General features: G+C 40.5%; 1 protein-coding gene across 7 annotated transcripts in view; it reads left to right on the top strand.

Moving 5' to 3' along the window:
• The first annotated feature begins 577 nt into the window (after positions 1-577).
• The window catches only part of CNOT4 (CCR4-NOT transcription complex subunit 4), a 76,053-nt gene continuing 50,383 nt past the window's right edge, over positions 578-26,247 (top strand). For all 7 annotated transcript variants that reach the window (XM_041474342.1, XM_041474339.1, XM_041474337.1 and 4 more), the window contains exon 1: positions 578-940. The gene's annotated coding sequence lies outside the window, so the exon portion shown is untranslated. The remainder of the gene's footprint in view (positions 941-26,247) is intronic.

Here is a 26,247-nt window from a genome sequence, read left to right as displayed (position 1 = left end):
CTCTGAGTTTAAGCGAGAGGAGGCTGAGGCGGCCCGGCGGCCGTGGCGGCGGCGGGCGAGGGGCCGGGGCCGTGAGGCGGAGCTGCCCGCGGCCAGCCCCGGGCGAGCGCTGACAGCCGCGCCCGGCGCTCCGGCCGCGGCACAGCGCAGCACAGCCCCGGCGCTGTAGCCAAGGTACACGGCATCGGAGAAAAAACCCAAAGCAACACCAATGACAGGGAAAGAAATATTTTTTAAAGAAATCAACCCACTGCTTGAAAACCGCGCGGTTCAATGCCCAACAACAGGTGGATGAAGTTGCAGGGAGTTTACGGACGGGGACTTCCCGCAGCGGAGCGGTGGGACGGCCCTGCCCGGCGGAGAGCTCCGCATCCCCGGCCTGGCGGAAGAGGACCAGGACCGGGACCGGGACCGGGCTCCGGCTACAGCCGCCACCGCCTCCTCCCGCCCCGCCCAGGCCACGGCCATCGCCGCCGCCTACAAGTCCCGTCATGCCCCGCGCCGTCGCGGCCGCTGCCGTCGCGCCCCGTCCCCCCTCCCGCGCCGCTCCCCGCCCACTGTCGGCAGCGCACGCGCAGCGGGGGCGGCGTCCGGGGCAAGTCTCCCCAATGTAAGATGGTGGCCGGGCTGGCAGCGGAGCGCCCCGAGCTCGGAGATCGCCCGTCCCTCGCGTAAAGGTCGTCGGAGCAGCCGCCCGAGCGCCCGACCGGCTGCCGCCGCACGTCCCGCTCCAGAAGCGCCGCTGCGGGTTTCTCCTCTCCGTTTCTCTCCTTCCTCGCCGCCTCTCTCCTTCCCTCCCCACCCTTCTCCTCCTTTTCCCCTCGCCTCCTTTCCCGCACGCTCACTCACCCACCCGCCCGGCCGCCCCCGCCGCGCTGGGCAGCCTGAGAGGGAGAGCCGCGCACACGCACCGCGGGCCGGGCAGGCAGGAGGAAGGCGGGTGAGTGCGAGCTGAAGGCCGGGCCGGGGAGGGAAGGAGGAGGGAAGGAGAGACGAGGAGGAGGCGGGGGGGAGCCGGGCCGCTCTGACTACGAGAGCGCCGAGGCTTCGCTGGGACGGCGCAGGCCGCAGCCCACCCGCCGGTGCAGCCCCGGCGACGGGAGGACGCGCCGGGCCGCTGCCGGGCGCCGAGGGCACCGGGCCGTGAGAGGAGGGCGCGGGGGCGAGCGGGCGGCTTCTCCTCCCCGGGGGCACCGGGGAAGGGGCTCCCTCCGTGTCGCTGCCCGGAGGAGGCTGTATTTATTTCCTCCTCGCCCCCCCTCCGGCGCGGGGAAGCCCTTGGGCCGGGCCGGGCCACCGGCCGGGGTGGCGGAGGGACGGTGGCCCCGGAACCGCTCGCATTTGCTGGGGCAGGCCGGTGCGGCCAGGCGCGGGCATCGCAGCGTGATTCACTTAGAATTTGCGTGGAAATTTCCTCTCTCTCCTTCTTCCTCTTCCCTGGAGCCAGGCTCCATTTCTTCTTGTGATATGCACTTTTTTCCTGAGGGAGAGACAAACAGATGGTGAATGGCAGCCTCTTAATTTTGGTGTTATTTTGGACAGTCCGTACAACCTCCTGAGATTTGTCTGTCTGTAAGATAACCGGTATGTAACTTTCTATCTCCTGCTTGCAAAATCCTAGAAGCTCTTTCCATTTTGTGTATTAGCAGAAGCAAATGATAAGGCTGTGTATGGGTGCTCATCCTGCTTCTAGCGACGGTCCTACAGCTCTACCTGCCAGCTTAAAAGTGAGCAGCCGGTGCCTTTGTATGTGCAGTAAAGGGGAGGGAAAATACACTAGATAATTATCTTAAAATGCTTTGTTACTATACCAGAAAGGATTTAATTGTCCATGGCTTGTATGCTTCTGTCAGTGTGGTAATACTAAGTATGCTGTTCATAGGAGAAGCAATTCTCTCCAGAGCATATGTTAATGTGAGCAAAATATATCAGCTGGTTAAAGCTGTGGAAATTCTAGACCTGCAGATGTTGGCTTACTCCTGTCCAAAACTTTTAGGAGTTAATGTTGGCCAGTCACATGTTTACTGAGCCTGTACAGGTTTCTAACTTGCTGTGTTTTAACTGCCTGTGTTTTGTTTTAGTTTTGAAATGTCTTGACTTGAACATCCCTGTACTTTGACTTCATATTCATGTAAACATGGTGTCTGGCACTAGCAGAAGAGTACATATACTGAAAGATGAATATGTAGAAGAGTGCAACTTTTTCTAGCCCCTTTCACTGCTTAAAAAGGAAAGGGAAAAAATAAAATCCAGGCTTATGAAGAGCAGGGAGTAAAACAGCTGTTTGACTCAAGAGGGTGAATTAGTTTCAGATGGCCTACAAATAGCCAAATGTACTGCTAGTTTCTTAGCACCTCTGTAGTATTGTAGTGATCTAACTTGTGGTCTAGGATTCAGCTGTGCTGCACCTTAGGCTTTTGGAATTCTGTGATAGAGTTTCCATTTCATAAACAAGATGAACACATGCTTAGAAATGCTTGGCAGTTGAACTTGGCTGAATTGCAAACTAAGTTCATTTTAGGGGAAAAGACTGTTTTGGAAAGGGGGAATACAGCAATAAAATTATGTATTCTTTTAACTTTCATGTTTCTTCAGGTGCCTCTTTGTTAGCTTTTAAAATTATAAGTGTTGGAGGATCCTAACAGTTTTTCTCTTTACAGAGAAAAGGTGATGAGCATCTGTCAGGAATAGTGCTCTACTAGTTTCTTGGTACCTCAGAAAGTTTAAGAACATCCTTAGGGTGCCAGCTAAATAAAAAACTTGGGTTAAAAAGGCTGGTGAGAGAGTATACACAAGTATGTGGCTTTTTCATTTAATAAAAAACATTCATTATGTTTTCTTTCATGGCTATTGTTCATAGAAGTTAGGATATTCTTTGTGAGTTAAATGTTTTTGAAATAGCTCTGACCAAGATCATAAGTGTGGGCCCTGAAGGCTTAGCTCTGTCAAGTATTGCTCAAAATCTCACCTGCCTCTTTGAAATAAATGAGATTATTTCAAATAGACTACTCTGTAAGCACAGGTAACTGTTAAGTGGCTGATCACAGATTGCATCTTGGGCCTTGGTTGCTCTGGTAAGATGAGGCTGATCTATAGGCCTTAATGCATGCTGAAAGGAAATTACTTGCTCAGCAAGACTGCTAGGGTCAAGGGTTCTTAAACTTTCACACGGTGAATAGTGCCTTAGGTTGTACAAACCACCTCTTGTTCCACTTGCAGTTATTCTGTATTGCTGAGATAACTTGAGTAAGTGCATATGTGAAAGACTGCATAACTTAGCTTACTTCAATGTCCTGAATGCTTTCTCTCTTTAAAGATGTTAATGCCTTTTTTTTTTTTTTTTCAGTGTGTATCTTTCTACCTGCTTAGTCCCCTTTTTATTGGATGGTAATAGTGTGAGGAGATAGAACTTTATGAATAAATAGAGTCCCCATCCCTCTGGGCTGCCCTCTTCTGTTTCTTGAAGAATAGTCTATGAATTTATTCCTTTCAGAAGGTTTGTTAACGTTTTAACAACTGTAAATACTTTCCAGACTTGGAAAATTAAGTATAGCAGCAAATGGTTTGGCATGGCTTGAGCTGCTGCTCAGACCTTCTGGTTCTTCCTGTAAGTAAATTGGGAGGGCAGTGCAAGTGTCTAGCAGGAAATATGAATATAAGTAAAAGCATGTATGTGTTTTTGCATTAGACTGTTTGGATCAGTTAGGTGCATGTTTTTACCAGATTGGGTTTTTTCTGTCACACCAGAAACTTTGATGTGCTTGGTTTTGTCAAATGGCATTTTTCTTGTATGAATTGGAAAAAGGAATCTTCATCGTCTCCTTATTTCAGAATTGTTTTCAAGATTGTACAGATTTAGTGAGTATTCAGGACACATGGTCTTGGCTTCTGGTTAGCTGTTATTAGACTGGCTGCATCAGCTCAAAGGGAAGAATTAGTGTTTAAACTAGTGATTTCCACATAGTAGTAAAATCAAGTTTTGTGGTGATATGTTTTATTTTCTTTCCCTCCACATGGCTGTTCTGGGAACTTGACAACTTCAAGGTATTTCTAGTAGGAGTCTCTAATCATTTAAATGGAGCTTGCAAGTGTTTTCTAACCACAGGTGTGCAAAATAAGGTATTCATAAATCTCATGCATGTGCTTTAACAACTTGAGGAAGCCTGCATCCAGGACTATGAAGACAAATACAGGCTAAGGAAATGACACTTCTCATCCTTTTCTGTGTATCCTGAAAGCTGTGTTTTTATTCTGGAGCAGAATATGATAGTGTTGATTTCATAATGGTTAATCAGTTGTTAGTGTATTTTTATTAAGGTATTTCATCTGTTGCTGGCTTTCAAACTGGGGAAAAAGAGGTTGGGATCAGCATAAGGGGGATTTTTTAATGCTTTAGTCACTGAGTTAAAAATAAAGGTGGATGTAGAGATCAAGCAAACATGCTACTGAACTTGGTGGAAAGGGAGCTTGGATCTTTGCTGAGGCTTGTTCTCTGATCAGTGCTGATTTTGATCCAGTTCTGTTCTCTTGCAAAGGAAGAATGGAAAACTTCATCTGTCTGTGAGTAGCTTTCTAACATACTGTGATCCCAGCATCTGTTTCTTCTATTTCACTGTTGTCTTGAGAGCACGGATGCCTAATATGAAGTGGGTTTCAACTGACTACAAAATCAGATGTAAAGTAATTGTGCTTCTGCATATCTTGATTGAGAGATGGAGGGTCCCTTGTTGTAGTGCAGGTTCTTGTACTGTGTGAGCCCCTTCTGGGCTTGGAGTATTTTACTTTTCTCAGCTTAGCAGCCTTTCATTGCTGGAAGGTGATATTGCAGTATTCTGCATTTGATTGCAAGTATCAATTATTAGCACTAGAAATTTGGGGTGGTGTTTTTGTGTTGTTGGGGTTTGATTTTTTTTTTCTTTTTTTCAAAACAAATGAAGTGAAAGAAACTGCAAAAATGGCAGCACAATTCTGTCTTCACTTCTAATGAGTTCTTCAAATTCGAAACAGAATCACATGAGCTTTGTAGGGATGGCCAAAAAATGTGATAGGCATGTGTACTGTGATTTTCAAGTAGTGCTTCACCCCAGGTTTTACTTTGGGCCATTTTTGGCCTTTTTTGTGGTTGAGTGATTATGTTACAGACTGCTGAGGCCTAATCTTTTCCTTGCTTAACAGAAGGGGCATTTATTTTTTCTTGGTGTGGATGTTCTTAAATGTTTTCTTCCAGATGAGATTCGATGCGCAAAAGTAGTAACTAAAAGGGTAGCAAACTTACTCCTTGTGGAATAAAATACACCGCATAGGTAGACTTGCTAACAATTTTTTCGGGTTAATTTGTTTCAGGAACACTGAATTCAACAGATGAGATTTATTTGAAAGCAGGCTTCATGTTATATTTTGGTTTAAAGTCCCTTTCACCAGTATGGATTTAATGTGGATCCCATTTGAATAGTGTATATTAAGTTTAAGTTGCAAGATACATGAGCTAAGACTCCTCGAGTGTGAAATACTGTACTTGCAGGTGGAGAAGTTTTGTTATTTCTAAACCTGTCTCTTATGTTACAGTAAGTTGCCATCTTAAAAAAAAAAAGCCCAGAATTTGAGTGCAGGACTGGGAGAAAGTAATTATATTTGTATGTGCTTTGGAACTGCCTACCTGAGGAGTTTATGATTTCTAGAAGTTTTGGTGAAGGTTATGTCCCAGGTAGGTGAGCATGTGGTGCCTGTTGTTCAGAGTTTTTCTACTACAGCCTAGAATTACAGAAAAACAGGTAGGGAAGAAGTCTGTAGCAATAATCACTAGATGTGGGGTGAAACTATTCAGCACTTTTTTGCCTTTCTCTGTCTTCTCTCCAGATATAATGAATGAAGATAGGTATGTGTAGCTATAGCTGTGCCTGTCAGTTAAAGACCTAAAGCTTCTCTGTGATCTGTAGATATTACCTTGGGCTGTTGGACATTCAAAAATAGAAACTATTCCCTGTCTTTGAATAGCTTCTGCTTCATGACATGTGACTTTTTTTTTTTTTTGACTGAAATTTAGAATTAGTCTTCAGTATCTCATTCATAAAATGTTTGTCCCCTGAGAGCTCTTAAACTAGCATAAAATAAAAGGCCAAAACTTGCTAGGTCAAAATTAGTGTTTATAGGTCAGCATGCCCAATAGTTAATTTGAATGCGTTTCCTTCAATCAGTGTGAACTGTAGGGGCTCCTAAACTCCTGAAGTTATGTTAAACACACTGGTGTGAATTGAGAGAGGCCCAGTAGCATTAATCCAATTTGTCTAGTGACTTAATCTTACTGCCATTTATCATGTAACTGCTGCTCCTCTGAACGAGCCTTCTTGCATGTGTTTCTGTTGATCATTTAGCATGCTGAATCCCTTTTCCTAAGAAGGTAATCTTTTCTTTTATGAAACTTCATCCTAGGTTAAGGGTCGAGTAATTTATGACTGAGAAACCACGTTAGAGAAGTAGGAGCTTTCTCCTATCTTTGAAAGCTCTTTTGCTAATCCTTTTCATTTAGTAAAGCATATATTTAACATATTAATGTGGTTTCACAGTTAGTGGCAAACTGGTTCTAGAACATAGGTGGTTAGTCTGAAACCAGAAGATGATCGCTGGTTTTCCTTTACATAACTGTTAGTGTATGTTGACAATATGGAATAACAGCTGGGAAGTTTAAGGAAATAGCAGCTTTTATATCAGGTTGTCTTCTGCACATGGGTAGTGTTATCTGACTGGATTACAGTTTGATTTGAGTCTTGAATCGTAGTTATAATTGTAAGCATGCTTCAAGGTATGTCCATTCTCATGTTTTCACCAGTATAATGGCTTCCTCCTTTCACTGAGCCCTTTTAGAGGGCTCATTAATTTCTTAAATTTTTCTGCTCATGATCTCATTCTGATTTAACTCGAGGCTTGTGATTCTCTGGGGGTGGGGCAGGGGCATACCTTGCCTGAGAACTATTCCTCTGGTTACTATGGTATACATACATAGCACAGTGAAACTTGGTGAGAGCCAGCTGTGTTGTGTGACCATGTGAGTCTGACGGTCAGAAGAAAACACCATACCTTGGGCAGAAACTGCTTAGAATTGGTTCTGTAGTATCTTTTCCTGGGAAACCAGCTCTTTGCTTTTGACTTGTGTCCAGAAAGAGAACACTATACAGCCATCTTTATAAGGAAGCCTACAGTGGCACATGGCTTTTATTCTTTGAGTGTTGTTGTATAGAGTATAAGTAAAGTGAAGAGTCAGAAAACAGGCAGTTTTGGAGTAATGGTTATTCTGTCTCTACTTGTAATTAATGCCAGTTACCATGAGGGTGTTTTTTTTTTAATTCTTTGCACATATGCATTAAACTATTGACCAGAGGTGCAGCAAAGTTTGTTTTCAAACTTATGTAATTTGATGTAATGAGGCGAGAGGAAGGGTCAGGTTCCTTTTGGCATTTGCAGCGGTGTAGTCCTCTGCTCTTAATAAATGAGCTACTTAGTACCAACTGCTGTTTCTGCTGTATTCAGTGTGTGCCACCTCTGAAAGCCTGGTGCAGTAACTTCTGCAGAGGTGCAGTGCAGCATCTTTTGATTGTACCATTTTTTCCTGAGACTTGTGATGGACTTAGAAAATACCATAGCATATGAAAGTATAAGGAAGAGATGGACTCAGTGCCGCTCTGTTTTATTTGGGTTTTTGTTTTACTTTTTTACTAAATAGAAAATCATAAATAGATATCAAAGAGCATCTTACCAAAGCTGACATCAACATAAATGTTTTTGAGGCATCCTTAATGTCTTCATTTTGTATTTTGTTTCCTCTGGTTTTAAAGGAACTTTAATCTGTCAACCAGTTCTTTGTTCTCCTAAGGCAGTTATTTGATTTTCTTATGGGTTTTGGTTAGTTTGTGTCTCATATAGGCTTAGGCTTCTCCAAAGGAATTGCATTCAGCTGCTCTTGGTTGGTAAAACCTCAGACCTGTCTCTTATTATTAAAAAATCACAGCATTTAAAGGCTGTGTTGGGCAAGTGAATTTGCAGTCAACTTGAACTTCTGTGCTTTTTATAACGTATATTTGTCACAGACTGGCATATTGTTTGGGATTTCGTTCAGCACTTCATATGTACCAAATGACTCCTTAAGTTCACCTGCCTGAGTTAATGCAGCTCCAGGTAGTGGAGGTAGCAGTAGAAGGAATTTATATAAATCCAATACTACACATCCTGCTTAAACTTGTGAAGGCTGATGCTGTTATTTCTCATTGTTCTCCCTTTTTTTTTTTCCCTGAGAAATTGCTTTATATGTGTCTGTGTCTAAAATTTGTTTACCAGAGCATATAGATTATGTTCAAGCAGTTCTCTATGTTCTGTTCCTCACTGGGATAAAGGTGTATCTCTCAATGCATGTCTTGATCTTTTTCAGCTTTGTCTTTTAGTAACAAATATGTATTTCCCTGAAAAGCAGAAGTAGGCAATTGTAGCTTGAGTAGCAGGTATGTGGGGATGGGTATTTATGATGTTGATGTACAGAGCAACTACCTTTCTGGATTTTTCTAGCAGGTACGTAGAGCGTGTGTGATAAGAGGAGTCTTCGACTGCGAAGTTTTTCTGTGCTTCTCGTTAAATTAATTGTTTGCTTTTTGAAGTTAATCTAATTCTTTAAATTACAGAATGGAAAGTAAAATTCTAAGTATTCTCTGTGGAAGCCAGACCAGCTCCAAAGTGGAATTGAGTGTGACTGTAACATAGTAGATGTTTTTAGCATTTTCTGTTGACTCTGATGTCAGTACATGTTAATGAAACTGCATCCTACTCTTGTCTGAAGAAGATGTCTTAAGCATAGTATTCTTATTTTCCATACTGAACTCCAAGGTGATCTCTTTCTTCAGCTAATAGAACTGATAGCTCATTGGATTTATTTGCTCTTGCCTTTTAATTAGATGTACATTTAGGTTATGCAACTGTTTTATAAATTACTAAAAGAGAAACTTTATTGCCTTGAATTATGTGCTAGAGAATTTCAGATTTTAGAGAAGCTTCATCCTTTGTCATTTTCAGCATGAAACAAGAAATAAGCCACAGGCCTCATTTCCACCTACTTTCAGATAGTGCCACAAATTTGACCACAGGACATGTGCTATATTTTGCATTGACTTTACCTCCCAGATAAACATCAAGAAAAAGCTGAAATGGTTCACTCATTTGTTTTTTCCATTGGGCTTTGCAATTACTAACTACAGGGGCTAATGCTTTATTTACTTTTTCACTCTTGAAAAATTCTAAGTGTAGGTACCTTGTTGTAACTGTAGTCTCTTTAAAGTGTAAGTGGGTTTGTATGTATTAAACGTCTGTCGTATCTTTACAGTTCCACTGTGCCTTGTGTATTTACGTATTAAGATTGTTATATTGTGTAACAGCAGTGCTCAGGGTAGGGAATTGTTATAAAACTTATATTTTTGAAGCTAATTTTGCAAATGTAGGCAATGTTTCTCTTTCAAACATGTTATCTAACCTCATTATCATCAATAGATTTATTCCATTGGGTAAAGTTTACTACTTAAATATTTGTAGGATCACAGCCTTAATTTGTGGCATTTTGGTTTTCTGCCTTGAGCACCGCCTAAATGCAGTTAAGTTTTAATGCTTTTCTGTGTTGACTTAGGTTTGAAGTGGAAAGTATAGACAAGTTCATAGAATCACAGAATGGTTTGGTTTGGAAAGGACCTTAAAGATCATCTGACTCCAACACCCCTGCTATGGGCATGGACATCTTGCACTTGCCCAGGTTGCTTAAAGCTTTATCCAGCCTGGCCTTGAGCACTTCCAGGGATGGGACATCCACAGCATCTCTCGACAGCCTCTTCCAGTGCCTCACCACCCTCATAGTGAAGAATTTCTTCCTAACATCTAATTTAAATCTACCCTCTTTCAGTTTAAAACTTTTACCCCTAGTCATATCACTTCACTTCCTGATAGAGTCCCTCTGCATACTTCTGGTAGGCCCCTCATGCAATACTGGAAGGCTGCTGTCCAGATCTCCCTGGGGACTTCTCTTCTGCAGGCTGAACAACCTCAACCTGATAGGAAAGATACTGCAGCCCTCTGCTCATCTGTGGCCCTTCTCTGCACCCGCTGAAACAGTTTCCTCTCTTTTTTTATGCTGGGGGCCCCAGGTAGTTATTTAACTAATAGTGTTCTGTCTTCCAGTTGTCCAGTGTTCGTTCTCCTGGGGCTTAAACTGATTTGTCTCTCCTGACTGTAGTGAGGGAAGTACACTGCTACATTTTGAAAAGTCAGGTTTGCTTTTTTCCACTTGTGACTAAAGATACTGAGTGTGAATGGCTGAGAGTGAATCTGGGGACGGTGGCTGCTGTCTCACAAGTTTTAGGATGTGGTTGAAGAGGCTGACCAAATCCTCCTTGTTCCCTGATATTTCTTAGTAGTTTCTCAAGGATTCTGAAGAATGGTTTTAAGCCTGTGCAAGGGTTTATTTTATTTGTATGGATTTTTTTTTTTAATAGGCTGGATGAGGAGTGCAGACCTTTTTCTGAAATGTTTGCTTCCCCTTCAGCTATGAATGAAATACAGAATGTGGGTTTTCTAGAGAGATATGGAGAAGATTCCTTTTTTTCTGTTAAGGAAACATCACTGCTTCTTCCAGTATCTGTAGCTCCCACAGCCTTTTCTTTTGAGAAGTGCTGGAACGCATCTCACGTACTGATAGGAGGTATGAAATAAAGCTTTGTATACATTTCTTCTTCACTCCTTCCCTGTCTCTGGGATTTCTTGACTGACTAGTCATTATGTGAATTTTCCAGTGGTTAATAATTCCTGATGTTATTTGCTTTGTCAAAGAGTGTGGGACTTTTTCTGAAGAGCTGTTACTGTCCTGAAATAGCTTATTGTTAGTCTGATGAGTAACTTTGGAGGATTGGGAAGACTGATACAGGGTACTTCTGTGTGTAATTGTTGGTAGGGTACTCTACCTTACCAGGAATTTGCTGCAAATGCTGGTGTCCTTGGTAATGTTTTTACTTTTTTTGGTGCATGTGTTTGTCTAAACCAACAATGGTTTAGACTGCAGCCCTAATAATGTACTCTTATTCTCCTCCCTGATATATTTCTGATCTTTGAGACGTGGTTGTTGGCTTGGTCTTTTCTTTTCCCTTCAGTTTAGGGCATCTTTTTTTCTTCCTCTGTGTGTGTAAATAGAAGCTTGTAAAACTACAACTCTTCATTTAGCTGTATGATGTTTTTCTAGAAGTTTATCCATAACTTTTAATTCTAATTTAGAAACAGAGCTGCAGGCTGAACAGGAGATGTTCTCTTTAGAGTTGTTGTATATTGTAGAGGGGCTATAGTAAGCCCAGAAAGACAGTATGTATAACTCATTTTAGCTTGTACTAGGGCAGATTTTAGTATGAGGTCTTTGTTACTGCAGTTGTATCTGGGGAAGTGCAGGGATAAAGATAGCAGCTGCTTTGAATCAAAACTTTGTGTTGGAAGGCTTTAAATCTAGCAGATGTGTATAAGAAGTAACAATCTACTAAAATTCTGTCTGCTGTTAGGAAATGCATCCTCAGGCTGCAGAAAAGACTTTGGGAAGCAGGCGGAACTAATGGTGGGAGTACCTATGGGCATGCTATTGAGAATACGGAGTCAAGTTGCTAGAGCGCTGTGTGGAAGGCAGGCAAGAGACAGCAGGCATGCATTAAAATAACTTCATTTAAGATGAACATGTTTCTCTGTGGAGTGGGACAATTATTGTGACAGGTGAAAGAGGTTCTGCAGTGTTCAGCTTTGAATGTTTTGATGCCCAGCTTGATAAAGCACAGTGTAATATAGGCTTGTTTTGCTGATTTTGATTTGAGAAGGAGGTTGAATGGAGAACCCTAGAGATCCTTTCCAGCTGGAATTATTCTGTGAATCTGTAGCAAAAACTGTAACCATCCTCAACTTCATGAGTATAGAATTGTTCATATTAGAGCTTGAAACTAAAAATCAATGATAAGCCTCTAAACTCACATGAGGCTTAACAAGACCAAGTGCAAGGTGCCTGTGCCTGGGTTGGGGCAATCCTGGGTATCAACACTGGCTGGGGGATGAACAAATGGAGGGCAGCCCTGCTGAGAAGGACTTGAGGGTACTGGTGGATGAGGGGCTGACCCTCATGCTGGGACATGACCCAGCAATGGCACTCACAGCCCAGAAAGCATCAGTAGTGACAATCAATCTGAGAGTAGGTTTAGCTTAGATATTAGAAAAAAATCATTACTGTGAGACATTGGCACAGGTTGCTCAGGGAAGCTGTGGATGCCCCATGCCTAGAGGTACTCAAGGACAGGAGGGATAGAGCCCTGAGTAACCTGGTCTGTTGCGAAAAGTGTTGCTGCTCATGGCAGGGGTGTTGGAACTAGATGATTTTTAAGGTCCCTTCCAATCCAGGCCATTCTGTGATTCTATGTTAATAGGCTTAAAGCAGATGTGGATTCAGTAGAAGTGCAGGAAGGTTTATTTAAACTTAAAGATACTCCTTGATGTAAATATTGAAGCTTATGGATGCAATACAGAATCTCTGAATCTCTTGCACTGACAGAGGATGTTCATCTTCCTAAAGTTCAAGGTGGTTGCTTAAAAACTCAGTGATGAAATGCTCAAAAGGGAGTGGGAAAATACCAGGCTTGTCAGTGATGAGCAATGGGATGGTGTGCCAAAACTAGAGGAAATGAACGCTGATGGGATCCCTCAGTGCTACAAAGTACCACACCTGAAATGTTTTTCCACCAGTACAGGCAGCATGAGGAACAAGCAAGACTAGCTCCAAGCTTTGGCCCAGTCCTAGAAATTTGATACTGGCATAAGTGAAACCTGGTGGGATGAGTCTTGTGATTAGTGTGCCCTGTCAGCTGGCTGCAGGCCCTTTGGGAGGGATAGGCAGGGCAGAAGAGATGTGGGGAGGATGAATGGGGTTGTGGGGATGAGTGTGATACTTTTTTTAATGTCAGGGATAGAATCTGTGGAGTGCACAGTTGTCAGTGGCGCATTCAAGAAGCATTTGTACAATGTTCTCAGGCACATAGTGTGACTCTAACGCTGGGCCAGGAGTTGGACTCAATGATCCTCATGGGTCCCTTCCAACTCAGCGTATTCCATGATTCTATCAACTCTTCCATACACTGTCCATGGTACTGCAGTTGCAGACATTTCCCTTCCACAGCTGTAGTCAGGCTGAGAGTGTGTTGGAATAAAAGTGATTTAGTATTGAAGTTGGGCTGGATTGTATGTGTGTGGGGTGGTTGTGGGTGTTTTTATTCCAGGCTCCCTTGTGAGATTTTTGTTGTTCTCCCTTCGGGTTAGGCGCTTCTGTCCAAAGCCCCAGGAACAGCAACAAGACTGTATTTGGTTAAATGTTTGTTTCTGTAGTTGTGTCTGTGTAGAAACCAGGAGAAACATGCTTTACTTCTGTTGGCTAAAAGGCACAATTTTGATAATCCAGAGTAATTTTTCCAATTTGTAACTGGAAATGTGCTATGATTTATCTTCCAGCAGAATTTAGTCTAAGATCTTTAGGCAGCTTCAGTATTATGATCAGGACTATGAGTAAAGCCCCTAATGAAAGGTAAAATGAGGTGTTGAACATTGTAATGGTGTTTCCTATCTTCTGTAGAGTCTCTTGGGAGAATGAAGGAAAATCTGGTCCTAGCAATTAGCTTCATCTTTACATGGTACCAATAGGTAATGTCCTTGATACTAGTTATTCTAGATTTTGCAGGTATTCTTTCTCAGGCTTGGGAATTTTGTTTGAGTAATTAGAAATGTGTTTTTAAACTAACTCATTATTATCTTAGTATTGCTCTTAGATGAAATCTGAAGGACATGTAATTTTTCAGCGCATTAGGACTTGTATTTCATTTAAAAGCAAAGCACTGGACAGTAATTATCACTCTTGACTCTTAAGACTTGTAAGGGTGTAATGGCACTTGCAAAGTACAGCTAATTAGGGATTGATAAACGAATACATCTGTTTGTAAACTTTTATAGAATGCTGTAAAGGGAGTCTTTGAGTGAGCTTTTTGTGTGTCTAGTACTACTCTTCGTTTCTTTGTCAGTCAGAGAAGTTTAGCAGATGTAATGCAGATAATCATGCACTGATTCTGGCCTGGAGGAATGCAAAGGTACTTCATTCTTTATGCGGGCCTTTTCTTGATTTCTCTCCATGGGTGGTAACTTAGTTGGTTAAGGGCAATCTGTGGGTTACTGTGAGTGCTGGATACCTGGGCTGACAGGTGTACTGAGTAGTTTACATGTGCGCTGTGCTGTAGAAATGGTGTTCTGCAACTTAGTGTTCCACTGAAACACTCCAAACCATGAACAGCTTGTTCACTCCTCCCTCCCCCTACAGCAGGCTGGGGGAGGAGAAATGGAGGCACGAAAGGTAAAGACTCCGTGTTGAGATAAGAATTTACTGGAAACTGCAATGAGATAAGGCATGGAACAGTAACGGCAGCAATACAAATGACAGAGGGCACAAGAAAGATGCACAAGTGATTGCTTATCCCAGGAAACCGCTGATAGTACTTGACTTGCCTCCACCATACTGTCTGACCCAGAAGGGATGGACCCTCCCATCCCTGGAAAATGGCCTGGAATGACCTCTGTGTCATAGCAGTGCCCCCTTCCTGACTACTGTAAAAATTAACCCTGTCCTGACTGGGACCAACTTTGAGCTGGATCTAGATGCCAGCTGGAAGGTCAGAATTCTAGAACATCCAGTGGCTACTGGAGAAGTAGTGATCTACAAACAAAATTTTGGTGCTCTATTCTAAGAGCAGAGGTGATGAAGGATAAGCTCTTCCTCTAAGTATATGATTTTTTTATCCTTTTTTTTTTTCTTTGAACTGTTCAACATAAAAAGGTGTTTTCTGTTGTGGATTGTTTGTTTCCCTCCTGTATAATTTCAGTGAACTACATCTATGTTTTAAATGCTGCTAGATATATTGAAAATAAAATTTATATAATATTGTCTTTGTCTAAAAATGCAAGTGTAACAGTTGTAACAAGTGTAAGCTTTTTTGAAAGGTGTGGGAAGGCCACTTATATATGTTCAATTCTACATCATAGTCCTTTTATAGATAATTAGTATAAGAAAACAATTCTGAAAGACAAAATGGCTTTTAAAAGTTGATGAAAGTTGAGAAGCAGATCCTGTATGTTTTGTAGATAGCAGTAAACTTTTCAGTTTAAGCTGTTCTAAGTTAATTTTTTTTCTGTGCAAAGTGCATAGTGATAAGGAATTCTAACAGTATACCACTGCAGTTCTGCCTAAAATACTTGGCATTATTTACATACCTGTAGGTAATGAATTTTGCCACCTATACCCCGAATTTGTGTTGATCTGGGAGAAAAGAGCAAATGCAAGATTTGTCAACACATGTGAATAGGAAGCAGATGCAGTTGAGGTGTTCAGCAATGGTAAAGCTGCCTATTACAGACACTGTGGAATGACTGTTTACTAGATACTTCAGGGATTTTTTGATCCCTTTTAACTGATGCAAGATGCTTATTTTACTGCTCAGGTATATGCTGAGGGCTCTGGTTTTTTTCCTTTTGTCTTGTCTGAAAAGACTTTGCTATAGTGGATGACTTACAATGTGTATGTTCCAAGAACAGCCTAAAGAGCTCTTTTACCCTTCCCATCCCCTAAGTGTAGCTGTTGATTTTCTCTGCCATGATGTAGTTGATTTTGGTCTATTTACTTTCCAAATAACAATGTTTTTCCTTTTGTTGTTTACTGAGAAGAACAAGGTAAATTAATTTTAATTCTTATGCACACCCTAAGGTAAACTTATCTTTAATGGTGATAAAAATTTGGGAAGTAGCTTTGTATCAAGTGAAGTATAAATAGGACCTTTAATATATCAGTCAGTTACTGATTTTTTCAAGTGTCATACTTTGTCATCCTGTACCCCTGTCCAAAATGAGGGCTGCAGAAGTAGCTTCTTGTTGGATGCAGAGATAGTACCTTGTGTTAGACCAGTAAACTAATTCATTATATGTGTTGGTTTAATAAAAGATGTAATCTCTACCTACAAACTCTATGGCTTTTTTTAGAGTAGGATGAATGTAGGAGTGTATGCAAGGCACAAGGGTGTGGCTTCTTCATCTTAGGCAGTTTCAGGACGCTGCAGAAGTGTGCAGTGCTAGGAGGAGACAAGTTTTCTTCATGTTCATGCTCATCTTCTCTTGTGACTGTCCTTGATCTCTGTCCTGCTGAAGGAACACTGCTGTGGGCACATGCTTTGCCTTTGGTACCTCTGTGTTCAGGGTGTATGTAGTAAAGTGACTTGTGACTTCCTGTTGAAAACCTTAATTCTGCATAGTGATGTGCTATTTTATATGCTGTCTGTGCATTTAATCTAGAGGGACTGTTCTGTGTGCTCTAACATTCTTAGTCTTGTGCATAGCTGTGTTTTTCAAGGACTTAAAAAAAGCTGTGTGACTGTTAATGCCCTTTTAAAAGTGTTCAGAAAAATTTTTAGTCTTTCATAGAAATTATTTTCATATGAAAGTTGAAAATCTAAACTGTGGTGTTTTCATTGAAAGATAGTTACTGGGAACATAGTTCTTTACCTTGAGATTCCTTGTGGAGGAGAAATAATGTAAATTCTGTGTGTGGTTGGTTTGGAGCTCTTGCCTTACATAGAAAGTAGCTAACCTGGCAGCTGTTGTAATCTGTTAGCCTAAGGAATGGGGCAGTGGGAAGCATGTCCTTGCTGCTGACTGATGTCAGCGTGCTTTCCTCTGCCTGGGAGAGGATGTTACTTTTCTATTACTCGATAACTGGATTTCTTCTCTGCATTACCTACTCCACCCAAGGAGCGTTTCCTTCCACAAGGTCAGGGAATCGAGTTGCTCATGTTCCAGCAGTAGCAAGAATATTTCATTCTTTTCCAAAGGTTTGCTGTTTGTATAAGAGGTGGGAATTTATCTGACTGACATTCTAGTATGAATCTGGGAACAGTGATGTAGTTGAAACCTACATACATAACTAGATATTAATAAACAGAATGGAAACAAAATGGCTGGAGAGCACTACAAAACCAAAGGTGCTTTTATTCACCCTGACTATTCATTTTGAAATATCTACAGCCACAGTAATGCTTTATAGGCAGTCTGAGTTACCAGCATTTTTCCATGTGCGTTATGTTATCGATGTAAACTCTTGACAGCATCTGATTTACTTATCTCTATACACAGTACTGATCACAAACCTTTTCTATTACAGTAGGTAAGGATAAAACACTAACCTCTTCCAAAGACAAGTGTCCCATCTTAAAAAGTGGATAAAAATCTGTAATTTTATTAAGTCAGAGGAGCAAAAGATACTGTATGTGGTCTCACAGTTTGTACAGATTACTTTATCCTCTCTTTATTAGTGTATGGGTCTGGCCCACCATGCAGATGGATATTAAAAGAACCTGGGATGTGTAAACTGTTTCTTGTCAGGAAGCAGATACCTTGGGTGCCATATCCCTGAATGATATTCCCCTGCTGTCTCTCTTAAGTCCTCAGAAAAAACGTTGAGAAATATCTTTGTATAACTCGGGGAGTAAATCTAATGCTAAGAAAATTTAATGCTTTAATTTTGAAAGTGGACATTGCTATTAGGGACAGTGGCAACCACTCCACTCTGATGTAGGAACAGTAATATGGGATTTCAGGCTGCTCTTTATAACACTTAATTACTATTCAGCACCTTGCAGATGAAGACTAAACCACACTGTAAAGTTTCTATTATAAGTTTGGAATCACACACACTAGCCCACATAAAAGTAGCAGTGCAATATGACCCATTGTTTTATTTTCTTATTTGTGCACACACATTTCAGATGGAGTATCTGTGTCCTTAAGACTAATTTTGAAAGACTTTTTCTCATCAAATTAGGCTCTGTGCTTGACTGTTTTCCTAATGTATAGTGCATGTTAGATACAGCCAGTGCTGTCTGTCCTGTACTAAGTATCCATAGTAAGCATGAAAGTAAAAAGCACACATTTGTATTTCATTCTGGTTCACTATTACTTGGCCTCCTGATGACAAGACCCTAGAAATTCTGAACATTAAAACAGAGTGAGTGGGTCATTTTTCTTGTAGAATGCAGATGCCGGGCTGATTTAGGTTTATTTGCATATCAATTTTTCAAATACCTTGATTAGCAGGGGTTTATGGCTGCTTATAACAGCTGTGTAGGTTAGCCATTTTCTCTTTCAAAATGAGATTTGCGAATTATTTTCCTCCAAACTCAGAGTGTGAGTTGCTTTTTTGGAGAATCAGGTTTTAGACTATGTGTGAGTAATGCTGTAGTTATGTTCAAGATTCAAATATCATAAATCTTACTAAGTGGAATGTCTTAATGAAAAGAGAATTATATTGTCAGAAGAGTAGTCAGAAATTGCTGAGCTCTGAAAACCAAACAAGAGTCAATAACAACACATCTCAAACATGTGGTCATAGCAAGGAAAAAGAATGTTGTCTGGCTGCTCTCTGGATTCTGTTCTTAGGGGTCTTATACAGCAGTCTGGACACTGAACAAATCTGTCCTGAGTAGTTGTAGTACTTGGCCTAGGTTGCTGGAAGAATAAGAAGTAAGGGTGCAGACAGCACCTCTTGGTCCTGATTTGCCTCAGTTTAGGAGTTACGAATCCTAAATTGATATGTGTGATAGATTGATTATATGGCTGCTTTTAGTGTTCGGCTTGTTTGGAATTTATTGCTCTTTGAAATTGCTGTTTAGTGTTAATGACTTTCTGAATAAAACACCAGGCACATTTTGTTTTTTAAAGTCCCTGCAGCTTGTAACCTTATTTCTTTGCGGTCTGCTTTGATACATTTTTGTATGGGTTCAACTTCTGTGTAGAAAATGCTAGGAAAGCCTTCCTGAGCCTGTAGAGTCCTCTTTTATGACCACTGTCTTCAAAGAGAAAGGATTTTTCTACTGAAAGACTTATGATAGATTCAATATGATCAAGAAATAAAGATCTTTCTGTATTTCATGTTCTTGACCTACTACCTTGAGACTTCTAGAATCTCTGTTCCTGCCATTTTATCTAGAGAAGACTGTGAAGCTTTTGGGACTGTTCAGTCCTGAGAATTTTGGTGATTATCATGGTGCTGGCCATGCAGAGTCTGGCACTGTAACAGACCACAATAAACAGAGCTTTTCAGTTGTCCCTGAGAGCAATGTGTTGCCAATATAGGCATACAGTCCAAAAAACTGTCTTCCTGACACTCCCATCTCTAGTCCCAAACAAAATTGCTTGCAGTGTTACTGATGCAAGACAACTTTCTACTTGTGTTTCTCCCCATGGTGGAAAAAAGGGCCGTGATAATCAAGTCAAGGATTTTCAGAGAAAGCTGCAGCTTTTTGGAAAGTCATGATGGCATACTAAGGTTTTTTTTTTTGTTCTTTTGGTGCTTCCACAATCTTTTAACCATACTAGGTTTGATGGTGTGAAGCGTTAGTGTGGTAAACTACCTTTCACAAAGACAAGGATCTCAGCTGCTCTGGAAGGCTACAAAGCAAACTCATTCAGCTTGTTTTGTAGAAAGGTAAGAAATATTTTACAAGTGCTTTCAGATTTTACTGAGATCTAAACATTCAGCCTCCTATGTCTATTTTCATTGGTCTCTAATACAATTAAGGAATGAGTTGTAGATTTTCCAGGAATGGAGCAAACTTCCAATATATTCTGAAAACTAATCCTGAATATAAGGGATGTGACACTTAACAGTGGTATGAGTTTTCTTGTGTCGTTTCAAACATTGACTGTTTCAATAGCAACTTAATCCATAGATAATACTATGTTCTTACAAGTTCTCCTTAGCTCTTGAAGTCTTGTGTACTCCTTTTTCAGGGAAAATCTGGGTGTTGTCTTGTGAGTGGTGTTACTACAGTCATCTCAGCTTTGTTAGCACCAGCCCTCTGAATTCCTCTTCTGCAAGACAGGTTCTGTACACATAATGTATGATGTCTGGTGCAATGGTTGAGTATAATGGGCCTTGTTTAGAAATGAGTGATCCTTCTGTAAAACAAACTGTGCAAAGAAGCTTGCAGCTTGGGGTAATATGCCAGACTTTCAAGGTTTTATGTTGCTCTTTTACAGTTGAGATGCCTTGTGGTGGGGCAAGGAAAAGACTTCATGTTGATTCAAGATGGCAGTTATCTGAGGGGGGCTAACAGTAGCGTCTTAAAACAAAATTCATGTACATTGACCTCCTTTGTTGAAATTCTTTGGTACTGGTCAGCAGGATTATCTTGTAAATCAAAAGTTTTGGACCACATTGAATTAATTCTTAGAACCATGCCTCTGGGCTGCGATTGGTTTGGGGTTTCTTCTGCCCCAGGAAGTGATTTAGGCTTTTCTTTGTAAAGATGAGTAGATGCTTGTGTGCTGGTTGTATGAATGCCTATCTAGGGACTTGTCTCTCATTCCTGTTTGTTGGTGTTGTAGGTTTGGTCATCACCAGAAAAAGTGAAGAGAAACTTGATTGTGGTACTGATCTCTCTGGGGTGCTTGCCCTTGCTGAGGAGACTTGGGCTTTCTCTGAACTTGCCCAGGCTACGTGTGATGATTTGTTCATGCTCAGTGGTGCTGGTTGCAGGATGTTCTCTGTACTCCTGTCATCCTCCTCATAAAAAGAGAGCTCTGGGTTTTTGGTCCACTGTGGAGTCTCCCACATACCTTGGATCCTAAAGATTTGGATAGACTATTTTGATCCATGACAGCCTGCTTCCTCTCTTTTATACCTATGAAGGCAAAATAACAGGAGAACAAGCTTACTTTGGCAGCTAACTGGAAGAACACTGGGATACAGGCTCATGTGACTTGACTTTGATTTACCTTACCAGAAATACAGCATTAATGTAAAACTCAGCCCTAAATTATTGGCAGAGTGGCTCAAGCTCTTAATCTGAACAAATACATGATTAACTAATTTTTTTCCCAGAAACTTTATCCAAGGCAAAGTAAAAATGCATGGATTCAAATTCCTGATTATATTGTCCACGTAAGTGTATTCAAGCAGAAAATGATTGAAGATGATCTTTCTCCACCTAGAGGGAATCTTGACATAAGGTTTGCTACCAGATGACAAATACGGACCCCCACGGACACTTTCAAACTGGGCTTGTATAGCCTCTCTATTTTTTACTTTGCCCTTGTACATTTTATGTGTAGCAGTACCTGTAGTTGTTCTCTGTGCTCTGTGTATTTTGATGCTGCTCTTTTCCAGAATTTACTTCTGTTGCTCTTTAGGGTAGAACTGCCCTCTTGCTGTTGAAAGCCATTTGCTAATGAGAATCGACACCACCAGCATGAAAAACATTAGAGAAGAGTCCTTCTAATTAGGCAGTATGAGACCATGTAATTTACTGACTGTGGTCATGTTGCTTCTTTTTTTCTTCAAATGTTTAAGATTTCAATTGTGGCTGTCTGTAGAGATTATGTAGGAAGCTGCAGTATATTGGGAGGTGCTTGGATCTGTTTATTTGGTAAATAAACTGAGATATTGCTGTGCCAAGAAAAAAGTTTTATTTCTAATAACAATCAAACCAACAAAGAATAGTATGGTCACAAGCAGCTTGTTGTAAGTGATAGTAGCAGTAGTTAAGTTAGTCTCTTCTTTCAATGCTAAAGTTTTGGAGCTGGATTTATAACTGTTTTTTTTTTGTATAATGATGTTCAAGTAATACTACAGAAACATCTGTGCTCCCAGTTTATAAGTAGATCAAATCAATCTCAGTGTAACTAATATCTTCCTCAAATTTTTATCTGTTGCTAGTGACTAGAAAAGCATGCTTATGGACAGTATCTCAGTGCTATGGGTAAATGTTTCTCCTTAATTATATCTGCAATTGCTGGACACAGAAATGCTTTCTGCCATAGATTTGCTTATGATGTCTTTAAAGTCTTGTAAATGAAAGCACTGCAATACAACAGAATCCCGGGAATGTCAGGTAGTACCTGTAGCGTGAAAATAAAAGCGATGCAGTTGCAATTCTGTGCGTGTAGTGTGAGTGTGGTTACCTGGCTGATTCAGCAGTTTGTAACATGAAATTAGTTTCTTGTAGGCTTTGTTGATCAGAAACGTAATTCATAATGTTCAACGTAATTTCCTGATGTACTTCTACAAAGAGCTGTGAAATTTCATGGAGTGTGTATCTGTTGCCTGACTAACTCCTGGTAACTATCTTCAGGACTTGTAATGAAGTTACGGTGGGAGAGCTTTTCTCAAAGTTAAATATGAGACTCTTTATACTTTCCCCATCTTTCTGTGTGAAGTACATGGTGGGAGAGCTTTTCTCAATCTAAGTTAAATATGAGACTCTTTATACTTTCCTGTCTTTTCTGTGTGAACTACAGGCTCAGCAGGTAAAAACTGGGCTCCTCCCCAGTTGCCTGATCAACATGTGTCACTGACAAGACTTTGTGGAAGTAAACCTGGAAATAAGTTAGAAACTTGTAGAGACAAACCCAGTCAAACTCCTAAGTAAAATGGCTTTTAAAATAAATATAAACTGGAATTTATGGCTCTTTTGCATAAAAAATTTGTGAAGAGATTTATTCTTTGCCTCATTGGAGTTTGTTTCAAAACAGATCAAGCATTAATTATGTTTGATTTTATAAATTTTCACTCCTTACTTGTAGCAAGTAGAACTTGTATTGAAAAAGTATTGGATAAAGAATGAATGTGCACGTATGGAGGGAGACACTTCTGCCAACTTTTCAGGCCATGTGTACTAACACATTGGAGCTTCTATAATTATCAATGGAGGCAAGAAATCCCAGTTCTAGACTACGGGTGGGTTAATATATCGAAGATCTTCGTAAGATTTAGTGATTGGGAATGTCAATTCACATGTCGGCATTCTGTAACTGATTGCTGATTGTCACTCTCTTTCCCAAACTGTATTTTTCTTGAAAATTCAAAATGCAACTTAACTTTGGCTTGATGCTCCTAAAGAGAAAATTCTGGCATTGTTCTTCGTGTGCTGAATCAGGAACACAGGAGATCTGTTCTCTTTTTTTTTTTCTCCTTTTCTTTCTTTCTTTTCTAAGTGAGCTGTAGACCACAGCATATTCAAAAAATGTGAGATATGTGAAGAGAAATTATTGCTGAGTTAGCTGATTTTTAAAAAAATAAATTAAACCCCGAAGCCAATCTTGGTTTGACCATATGTAATCAGAGTCACTAAAAGGCAAAATACTTGATTCAGACTTGGAAATACTTTAAATGGGATAGTACAAAAAAGCTGGTAGTCTGTCAGAAACTGTTAATGCTCCAGCATTTTCCTTGAGTTCTGTCCCATGCAGAGGAATGACACCAGCTGTTATTGCTCCTACGCCATATCTCTAGGTCCAGAGTATAAAGTGTTTAATAGTTTTTAAGTGAATAATTTTACTATCTCTGCTTCATCTTGACCTTTTCAAGAATGGCTTATATGGTGATTACTGGGCAGGGGTTTGATCATTATCACTGCTTACTCTACTGTGGTCTTCTTCAGTTAAAGCCAAGAGCTCTAGTTGGTAGCCACCTGCTGATGCTGCTGCTCCTGGGTCTGACCTAGCTGTGGAAACACTGCCTTGAGACAGAAAACTGTGGTTCCTGTTGGCTTTCCAGGGGAGCAGTTGCAGCTCCAGAGAGGGATCTCTGGAGGTTTTTTACTCTGATTAAAGACTGTAGGTTTTATTATATACATATTAGGCTACTTTTCCCTTAATTTTTTTCCTTTTGAGGTCTTTTTAGAAACTTTCAGGAGTGAGACAGGCTCATCTTGTATCTGTACTATTCAAACTATTCTGATTATCACAGTTCATGCTTAAAAAGACCAGAGAAGGTTTCATTGTTTCATGGCGTCCAGTAGGACACTGAGTTTTGAGGATTAAAGCTACAGTCTGCAGAATCAGATGTTCATTCGGATTCTTTGTAAGTATCCACATAATTTTGGAGTGAAATGATTTTTTTTTTCCCCTAGGCTAATGTTAGACATAAAGTACGAACTTCTAGGGGAGGCATTGACATTGGTGCTTCACTGTTTGTGACCAGGAAAGGGATACAGTAATAGATTGTGTTTTACTAGTATAAGGCAGCATTTCCAATGTAGTACTCTCCGGCTTTACTTTATACCAGTCTTCTAATTTCTGGCATCAGCCGCCAGTGAGTTTCAAGATGGAATTGTGGGCACTGAGAAATGCACGGACTTTGACAAAGATTTTTTTTTTCTTCTGAGCTCAGTGCTTTGCATTATTACTTGATTAGCAGAAGCACTCAAGCTGGAATCCCTACTCATCCAGATCCTATAGATGAGCTGTATAAGTCTTTCTGTGTCTCAAACTTGTTTGGGTACTTTTCTCCCCTTCTAACCCTACTAAAAAGTGTTTTTGCGTTCATGGATTGTGGAAAAACATTGGAGATTTAATTGCTAGGAAGTCAGTAATTAGGCTGATACTGTGTTCATGTTTGCTGTTTAAAATGACTTGAAAGTCACATAATAACTGTTGCTCTGTAAAGGTCAAGCTATTTGAAAATATTGGACAACTGCATGAGTTGAAGCCTAATAAAAACATTTTCATAGAGAAGGCAGAGAGGAAACAAACATTAAATACTCTGTTACCTGTTTCTTTGAAGCTTGTTTTAATTACATTTTTAACACATACATGAAAAACTTGGAGAATTACTTAAAATTTCTTCTGTCTCAGATTTTCTGGTGTCTTAGCATCCTTGAAATCAGGAAAGCAACGGAAGGGAGATGTGGGGTAGGTACTAACCCTAGCTGGATCTCCCATACCCTCAATCTGAAGTGTATTCAGCTGTGTTATTAAGCTTCAGAGTGAATAATTCTTAACTTTTTTCCTTGTTACCAAGACATGAATAAAACTATCTCATACATTGATTTTACTCTTTCTGTTGAAGAAAAACATCTCAAACAGTCTGTGAAATCACAAACAATGTTCAAGGGGGCTCTTGGCTAGAGGCAAGGCATGTGGGGTGGTCAATCCCCCCACTTATACATAAACAGAAAATTTACTACTTGTTGTGTGTCTTGTGTGAGGGTTTTTTGATAATACTAGTATGTGGCTGCTACACTTCCCTGGTTGGTTATCTCTTAATATTGCTGTGACAACTTGGGACTTCATAAGGAGAGTTAGAGTTTGGAAGGTTCCTGATACACTTAGCAGGTTGAGAAAAGAAGGCATAAGCTGTGATCATGCTGATTTGAGTTTTATAGCTAATTTTCTGCAAGCCATTTTGGTAATTCTTATTGGCTAAAGCAGTATATGTGTGCTACAAATAAGAGTGCATATCTCTTCAGTGTGATCAGCTTCTATCCCCATTTTTTGTGCTTGTCCCCCCTGCCCCTAACAGCTCTAACTTTTCAAGTATTCTTCCCAAGATAGTTTCAGAAGTGTGTGTTAGCTACTGGATACTATTCCCCCAAGAGCAAAAGTGCTGCCTGTTAACAATTAAAGATCTTAGAATTTTTGTAAAAAATCCAGAGAAGAATTTCATGTGTAGTGTGCTTTTGCTCTGATGACAAGTTTCTTTGGTTGTGCTTTGTGTGGTACTGTTTCTGTACCTGCTTCTTCAGGGGCAAATAAGAGAATTCTTCTGCTATAGAGTAAGGCAATTATCTAATAGATATTCAAATCTCTGGAGATCTGTTTGCAGGAGTTTGAACTGAATATTCTTTTTCCTTCATTTGGATAACATAAATATCCAGGAATTAATAAGAAATCTGCTTACAGGTTTTTTGCACCGGACAGTATAACTGCTGTAGTTTTAGAGAGTACAGCTGGATAGGATGGCTAGGACTTCTAAAGATGCTGCAGTGGTCTTGTTCATGCTGCACTGTGAAAATGCAAATCAGGAGTTTTTTATAATGTAAAAGCTGAGCTGTCCTTGAATGCCAGTTAAAAAAAAAAAAAAGATATGCTTCATTCTGAGCATACTGTGTTGGTGTTCTGTGCCAGATTGTTCTTCAGTGATGGTATGACTTTCAGATCAGACCAGTTGGAATATTAAGTCTGTGTGAACTAATGCAGCTGGAGCAACAGGTCAAAAGTAAATCCTTCTGGAAAATTATCCAGAAGGTGATGGCTGCAGGCAGGGTTATGCAAATGGCTTATATTCAAATACAGTCTTACAGCCTCAAGTGGGCTGATTTTTCCTGTGTGTGTAAGAATTTCTGGGTC

This window comes from Pyrgilauda ruficollis, unplaced genomic scaffold (genome assembly GCF_017590135.1).
Source record: "Pyrgilauda ruficollis isolate IOZ18807 unplaced genomic scaffold, ASM1759013v1 scaffold32, whole genome shotgun sequence".
Classification (NCBI taxonomy): domain Eukaryota; kingdom Metazoa; phylum Chordata; class Aves; order Passeriformes; family Passeridae; genus Pyrgilauda; species Pyrgilauda ruficollis.
Note: the sequence above shows the minus strand (reverse complement) of the source record. Positions and strands in the feature narration are given on the sequence as shown.